At 41.4% G+C, this 7,504-nt stretch overlaps 1 long non-coding RNA gene across 1 annotated transcript; it reads right to left on the bottom strand.

Annotated features, from left to right (window-relative positions):
- Positions 1 to 1,229: 1,229 nt before the first annotated feature.
- On the bottom strand, positions 1,230 to 2,091 carry LOC117754688. Its single transcript, XR_004612482.1, has 2 exons — positions 1,708 to 2,091; positions 1,230 to 1,642 (listed from the first exon to the last, which is right to left on the bottom strand). It is a non-coding gene; the product is annotated as an uncharacterized LOC117754688 (long non-coding RNA).
- Between the last annotated feature and the right edge of the window lie 5,413 nt (positions 2,092 to 7,504).

The following is a 7,504-nucleotide window of genomic DNA, read 5'->3' as shown; positions in this document are numbered from 1 at the left end:
GAACAAATGAGAAATCTTGTCGTAAGTTTCAATAACATTGTCAAACAAACCGAAAGGTTTCTTTTGCTACAATGTTACTTGTTAGCTTGCGTACAAATGATACATTTCAGCTTGATGACTTTTAGCTAACTGTTAGCCAGCTAACCACCTAAAACTCAAATTTAGTTGAAATTACGAAATTAACTTGCAGCTAAAACTTGAATAGTGAAGTTCTAAAATGTCCTTTTTGAATTTTGCTGGGAGAACCAAACAGCACATTACGGAATGTAGCCATAATGTTTCAGCAGAACAGCCAAGGGCCTCCAACATGGCCGCCAGAGAGCATATAGACCGGTCAACACTGTACGGTACCCTTAGTGTCTGATGGCCAGTTAGCACAGACAGCTAGGGCTAAAGCTAAGTTGCTAAACTGCAGACCTGTTTATATACCGTGAAGAATATTTCGTACCATCTTAAACCAGAAAAATGTACATTTTCTTGTGGTATATCTGGATCAGCCTCCATGTTACATTTACAGGGACAGTGAACTAACAGTGTGAATGTACTTTCATGTATCAGCAGGAATTGTGCTACAGTAGTTAGCAGGGTGGCTAGTTACCTGGCTATCTCTGCCTGACTCTTGACTACCCCGTGCTACTAGAAAGCCGAGGCTGTGTATTGAGTGCCCATAGCTATGTGCACATAGCTATGCTGTTCCTTTTCATTGCTTCTAAATAAATGCTTGTTGAACCAAACCGAGACCGGCTCTTCTCATACCTCGGGACAAAAGAACACGACACTACCTGGAACAGGAGGCCAGCTTCCAGCAGAGAGAGGATCTGATGAACCAGATCATGGAGACACAGGAGAAGTTGTCTGCTGAGCAGGAAGAAGTAAAATACCTGACCCAGCAGTACACTGAGCTTCAGGTACGTTACATCCGATCATTTTAGATTTGAAACTGTTTTTAGTTTTATCTTCAAAACCCAATTGTCTTTTATTTCTTCATGTTACTTTACAGTAGTTTTACAGAATTTAACAGCAGACGTTTGTAAATGACTAAAGTTCATTCAGCTCTGTGTCTTTGAATACAGTCCCTGACAAAAGTCTTGTCACTTATCCATTTTGTAGAAACAACAGCTTATAACCTGACTTTTAATTTATCCATTGGTTTTAGAAATGGCTCATATGAAAGCTAAAACCCTCCCAAATTATGTTTAATATACTAAAATAAATTTGCTTCACTGAAGAAAGATTGATCATTTAATGAACACAGAAAGGTCAGATTTTGGCAAGACAAAAGTTTTGTCGCCTACAGAGAGTAATGTGAAAATTGAACAAATAATTTACTTCAAATACAAAAATATGTTGCATAACATCAGTGAATTAAGTAGTGGTGCTGTGAGATCCATATTTAATATCTTGTATGACTTCCATGAGCTTGAAGGACTGCATCCATGCGGTTCGACAATGATTCATACAATTTATTGATGAAGTCATCAGGAATAGCAAAGAAAGCAGTCTTACATGCCTCCCAGATTTCATCAAGATTCTTTGGTTTCGTCTTCCATGCTTCCTCTTTCATTCTACCCCAGACATGCTCAATGATGTTCAGGTCTGGTGACTGGGCTGGCCAGTCCTGGAGCACCTTGATCTTCTTCGCCTTGAGGAACTTTGATGTAGAGATGGAAGTATGCGATGGAGCAAAATCCTGCTGCAAAATTTGACCCCTTGTATGGTTGGGAATGTAAGAGGTAGCTAATACTTCTTGATATTTTAGGCTATTGATATTGCCTTCCACCCTGCAAATCTCTCGCACACCCCCATACTGGATGTAACCCCAGACCATGATTTTTCCGCCACCAAACTTAACTGTTTTCTGGGTGAATCTCGGATCCATGCGGGCTCCAGTAGGTCTCCTGCAATATTTGCGGCGGCTGTGATGTAATTCAACTGAAGATTCATCTGAGAAATCCACCTTCTGCCACTTTTCCAGCGTCCATCCTTTTAGCAGGCTATGGGCCTTGGCAAATGCCACACGTTTTTTTAATTGCCTTTTGTTTAGTGCTGGTTTCTGGGCACTGATTCGACCATGGACGCCATTTCGAGACAGAATTCTACAAACTGTCCTAGTTGACACGGGGACTTGAGGTGACCAGGCCTGGTGGAGCTCTGCTGCAGTGGAAAAGGGGCTGGCCTTGGATTTTCGAGCCAACAAACGGTCCTCCCGAGCAGTTGTCTTGCGGGGTCTGCCGGACCTGGGCTTGTCAAAAACATCTCCAGTCTCTTCAAATCTTTTTCTTATTCTTTGTACTTGACGCCGAGACACATTGAAGGTGTCAGCCACCTCAGCAGTGGATCTGGTCTTCAGCCTCTTGATAATCAACGCTTTGGTCTCAGGGTGAATCTTAGGCATGTCAAGTTGCAGTTGATGTGAAGGTCTGGTGTGCTGGGGTTCTTTTTATACACACCCACTAATTGATTGATCAATTATTGATCACAGGTGAGGCTGTAATCTAGGATTGGGTGCATCATATGACAAGGCGACAAGACTTTTGTCTTTGCAAAAACTGACTCAGTGGGCTTTACCAAGCTGTGAACGTTAGAATGCTTTTCAGCAGTTTCGTTTGGCACCAAAACATTATTTCAAAAGCTGTTGGGATTGAAATTAGCCATTTCTTGTAAAAAAAAATTGATTACAAATATATTTGAGGGGCACTTAAGGTCAACTTGTACCCAAGCGACAAGACTTTTGTCAGGGACTGTATATCTGAAGTTAGGATGTATATTTGTGTCTTTCAGTCAAACGGACAAATACTGTCTGAACACTATGAGGCCTTCCGCCGAGACCTCCCCCGAGACCTTGAGAACTCAGAGAGGGAGAACAGGGAGCTGGCTGCTGAGAACACTGCTCTAGCTGCTGAGAACATTGCTCTAGCTGCTGCTCTAGCTGCTCTAGCTGCTGAGAACACTGCTCTAGCTGCTGCTCTAGCTGCTCTAGCTGCTGAGAACACTGCTCTAGTTAGGGCCCGAGCACCGACGGTTGGAGGCCCTATTGAAATTGAAAGGATTATTAGGGCCCGAGCACCTCCGGTGGGAGGCCCTATTGTATTTCGAAGGATTTGTATTTCCCTTTTGGGGCTTTTTCAGGGCCTAGACATGCTCAAATTGTCACCAAAGTTTGCAGGGAATTCAAAACCCCAAAAAGTAATTGTATTCTGGAGTAATTTGAAATGGGCGTGGAAAAATGGCTCAACAGCGCCATCTAAGGAAAAGCTCCTCAGTTAGCTTTCACCGATCTTCACAAAAATCGTAGCCCAGGTGTATCATGACCAGACAAACAAAAAAGGTCAGAGGTGCAATGGGAAAAAACCAACAGGAAGCCCGCCATTTTGGCCATTTTCCACATTTTTACTTTGACGAACTTGTTGTAGGGCTTTCATCAGATCAACTTCAACTTCTGGGAATGTCATCTCAACAAGATGCAGATATAAACTACCTTGGTATATTTGATTTGATCACACGGTGTGACCGTGGCGTGGCGTTAAAGTTTGATTACACGCCATCAAAACACGAGGTTCTGTATCTCGGACATACACTACCGTTCAAAAGTTTGGGGTCACCCAGACAATTTCGTGTTTTCCATGAAAACTCACACTTTTATTTATCAAATGAGTTGCAAAATGAATAGAAAATATAGTCAAGACATTGACAAGGTTAGAAATAATGATTTTTATTTGAAATATTAATTTTGTTCTTCAAACTTTGCTTTCGTCAAAGAATGCTCCATTTGCAGCAATTGCAGCATTGCAGACCTTTGGCATTCTAGCTGTTAATTTGTTGAGGTAATCTGTAGAAATGTCACCCCACGCTTCCTGAAGCACCTCCCACAAGTTGGATTGGCTTGATGGGCACTTCTTGCGTACCATACGGTCAAGCTGCTCCCACAACAGCTCAATGGGGTTGAGATCTGGTGACTGCGCTGGCCACTCCATTACAGACAGCATACCAGCTGCCTGCTTCTTCCCTAAATAGTTCTTGCATAATTTGGAGGTGTGCTTTGGGTCATTGTCCTGTTGTAGGAGGAAATTGGCTCCAATCAAGCGCTGTCCAAAGGGTATGGCATGGCGTTGCAAAATGGAGTGATATCCTTCCTTATTTAAAATCCCTTTTACCTTGTACAAATCTCCCACTTTACCAGCACCAAAGCAGCCCCAGACCATCACATTACCTCCACCATGCTTGACAGATGGCGTCAGGCACTCTTCTAGCATCTTCTCACCTGTTCTGCGTCTCACAAATGTTCTTCTGTGTGATCCAAACACCTCAAACTTTGATTCGTCTGTCCATAACACTTTTTTCCAATCTTCCTCTGTCCAATGTCTGTGTTCTTTTGCCCATATCAATCTTTTCTTTTTATTGGCCAGTCTCAGATATGGCTTTTTCTTTGCCACTCTGCCTAGAAGGCCAGCATCCCGGAGTCGCCTCTTCACTGTAGACGTTGACACTGGCGTTTTGCGGGTACCATTTAAAGAAGCTGCCAGTTGAGGACCTGTGGGGCATCTATTTCTCAAACTAGAGACTCTAATATACTTGTCTTCTTGCTGAGTTGTGCACCGGGGCCTCCCACTTCTCTTTCTACTCTGGTTAGAGCCCGTTTGTGCTGTTCTCTGAAGGGAGTAGTACACACCGTTGTAGGAAATTTTCAGTTTCTTCGCAATTTCTCGCATGGAATAGCCTTCATTTCTAAGAACAAGAATAGACTGGCGAGTTTCACATGAAAGTTCTCTTTTTCTGGCCATTTTGAGAGTATAATCGAACCCACAAATGTGATGCTCCAGATACTCAACTAGCTCAAAGGAAGGCCAGTTCTATAGCTTCTCTCACCAGCAAAACAGTTTTCAGCTGTGCTAACATAATTGCACAAGGGTTTTCAAGGGTTTTCTAATCATCCATTAGTCTTCTAAGGCGATTAGCAAACACAATGTACCATTAGAACACTGAGTGATAGTTGCTGGAAATGGGCCTCTATACACCTATGTAGATATTTCATTAAAAACCAGATGTTTCCACCTAGAATAGTCATTTACCACATTAACAATGTATAGAGTGTATTTCTGATTAATTTAATGTTATCTTCATTGAAAAAAACAGTGCTTTTCTTTGAAAAATAAGGAAATTTCTAAGTGACCCCAAACTTTTGAACGGTATTGTACATGGTCCAATCGAGTCCAAACTAGACATGCTTCTAATCTATCTTGTACTATAATAAAACTGTCACCTTCCTTTTTTCTCACAGAGCGATACTGGAAATTACAACGAGGGAGAAAGTACAGCCATGTCCTCAGCACACCTTATCTCTGTAAGATATAAGAAATAAAAATACAACTGGTGGAACATCAGTAAAAAGTGGGTAAGGTGCTGAAGGTTGATTGTTTTTTCTTTTCTTTATTGAACATAAAAATATATTGTGCTACATTTTAACCTACAGGAAATAAAGAAGACATTAAAATGGAGGATATTTGTCACTATATGAGGTGATGAATTTAAGCAATTTGTGTTTCTGACTAAAAAGATCACCTCCTTCAGTATGAAGGCTTCAGCTCAAGAAACTCAGGTTTACTGGAGGAAAACCTGCCAGTGAGTTTCCATCATCTCAGGCAACTGACTTAAAGTTTTTACTGAAACACGCCAAGGGGTCATTCGTGATGTTTTTTTTGCAATATGTATTTGGAGGTTCAGCTCTGTCTGTTATGTATGGATTGTCATGTATGAAATGTGTGGTTGTGTACAGTTTTGATAACTTTGTGAGATGTATTTTGTGAGATTGTGATATTTTCACATTGTCTGCAGTGATCTGTGACTTGAGGTAAAGAGCATGTAGCATCAAGCAGTGACACCTTGCTTTTCAACCCAAGGGCTGGTACACTATGAAACATGTGGCCAATTAATTTTGTTTTCTAGCACAATATGTATGATTTCATACATTCAGAAATCTAGAATACTAGAAATTAGGTACAAAATACAACTGAGATTTATGAAACTCATACTGAATAATGCTATTTGATACAATAGGAAAAAAATGACCCCTCTCTCAGCAGCACATACACCAATAAAGGATTGTGTAGCTGACTGCTAATTTTGGTTTGCCAAGTAGGTTATGTTTTCATCTGCATCTGTCTGTTAGTTAGCAGCATTACACACAAACTACTGAGCAGATCACCAGGAAACTTGGTGGACTGATGTATTAAGAGTCAGGGAATAACCGATACAATTTTGGTGTGTATCTGGATCAGGTGGCAGATCCAGGAATTTCTTTCTTGTTATTTAGGTTGTTGGTTTATTTTTGAGCTAATCAACTACACACAGTTAGTTCTATGTGCCACAAGATGGCAGACATGCATTGCTATGAAACAAGAGGATTACCATTCCTGGGCATGAACCTGAGTTTGTAGAGGAGCTCTATAAATGGGTTGAAGAGGCCAAGGTTTCACCACTCCCTGTCTTGGCTGAAGCAAGCACGTCCGTACAGATAGTACCCCAAACACTGTTGATCTGCACTATTTTCTAATATACTGTGTCTTCACCATCAAAAAATTATTCATGACATTGTTTTTCATTTTCTTAAAATGTTTGATAATATTATTAATGCTGATGCTAAAACACTTGATATCTGTATTACATTATACAACTTCAATGGTTTTGATTATTGGTGTTTATAAGCACCTGCAGTCGACTGTTTACCTCTTCCACAAGGTTTTATATTCCCAGGGTTGAGTTTTTTCTTGCAATGTGTTTTCAAGAGAATGCTAATCTGTGTTGAAGTGGAGACATATGGTCCATCGTTATATACAAGCTATGCAGTACTAACTGTGAGCCATGGTCTCACACAGGTAGTGATATCCATCATGACAATTAGTGTAATTCCAGGCGTTTAACCAGTCCTCTAGTCCAATTCCGACTGGGACAACACAGTCCTGTCCTCCCTGGTCAGTGTTCCAGGAGGCAGTGGTGTTGTTTGTTTCAAGAGGCCTTCAGTTAATGCAGAAGGCTTGATTTTGCCACTGTATCTTTCTGCACCATGTCCCGCAACCCGGTCCACACTGAAGGGAAGTTCTCTTGAGGATACTCCTGTACAACCTGAAAAGTCAGGTTGGTCAAGAATGCCTAGTTTCTGGCATTCAAAACAACATTCACATCATTACCTATACCAAGGCACACCTTCTTTATGTCCATGGACAGGAGGATGGTAAAGAAATGGTTGGTATTTATATAGTGCTTTTCTAGTCTTGATGACCACTCAACATGCTTTACATTCACCCATTCGCACAGTGAATATGGGCAGCACTTTTTGTAGGGGGCAACTTGCACAAGAACACTTCGGCATGCAGATGGTGAAGAACTGGGATAGAACTGCCGACGTTCTGGTTAAAAGACGACTGCTCTACCCCCTCGGCCATAGGGGGCAGGAGGCAGCATGAGGTGTTCTCTACCCAGCATTCAACATGACCACTGCAATGTGTTC

The sequence above is a fragment of the Hippoglossus hippoglossus genome, chromosome 21 (assembly GCF_009819705.1).
Source record: "Hippoglossus hippoglossus isolate fHipHip1 chromosome 21, fHipHip1.pri, whole genome shotgun sequence".
Taxonomy (NCBI): Eukaryota; Metazoa; Chordata; class Actinopteri; order Pleuronectiformes; family Pleuronectidae; genus Hippoglossus; species Hippoglossus hippoglossus.
This window is presented reverse-complemented; position numbering and strand designations above follow the sequence as displayed.